General features: G+C 41.5%; 1 protein-coding gene across 2 annotated transcripts in view; it reads left to right on the top strand.

Moving 5' to 3' along the window:
- Nucb2 (nucleobindin 2) overlaps positions 1-521 on the top strand; it is a 50,472-nt gene that overhangs the window by 18,077 nt on the left and 31,874 nt on the right. The gene's annotated exons all lie outside the window — the stretch shown is intronic.

Genomic DNA, 521 nt, shown 5'->3' with positions numbered 1-521 from the left:
CATACTGGTTTTGAACTCAGGAACTCATTCTTGTTTTTTTTGTTGCTGTTTTTGTTGGTTGTGGAGCTTGAACTCTGGGTCTGGGTACTGTCCTTCAGCTCTTCAGCTCAAGGCTAGCACTCTACCACTTAAGCCACAATATCACTTCTGGCTTTTTCTGGTTATGTGGTACTGACGATTGAACCCAGGGTCTCATGCAAGGTAAGCTCTCTACCACTAAGCCACCTTCCAGTCCCTCAGGACCTCACTCTTGGTAGGCAAGTGTTCTGGCCACTAAGAAAAATAAACTTGAAATTTGAATTCCACTTAATTTTTAGAGAGGGGAGCAATGAGTTTTTTAAGAGGCTTATTGGAATGTGTTTATTTCATACATCACTCTAAGCCAGTAGCTCATGCTAGCTGGTAACTGTCACTGTTAGCTCATGCCTAATCCTAATAGTTATTCAGGAGGCTGAAATCTGAGAACTGTAGTTCAAAGCTAGCTAGGATAGAAAAGTCAGTGAGACTGTTATCTCTAATTA

The sequence above is a fragment of the Dipodomys ordii genome, unplaced genomic scaffold, assembly GCF_000151885.1.
Source record: "Dipodomys ordii isolate 6190 unplaced genomic scaffold, Dord_2.0 Scaffold183, whole genome shotgun sequence".
Taxonomy (NCBI): domain Eukaryota; kingdom Metazoa; phylum Chordata; class Mammalia; order Rodentia; family Heteromyidae; genus Dipodomys; species Dipodomys ordii.
The sequence above is the reverse complement of the archived record's forward strand: the minus strand, read 5'-3'. Positions and strand labels throughout refer to the sequence as shown.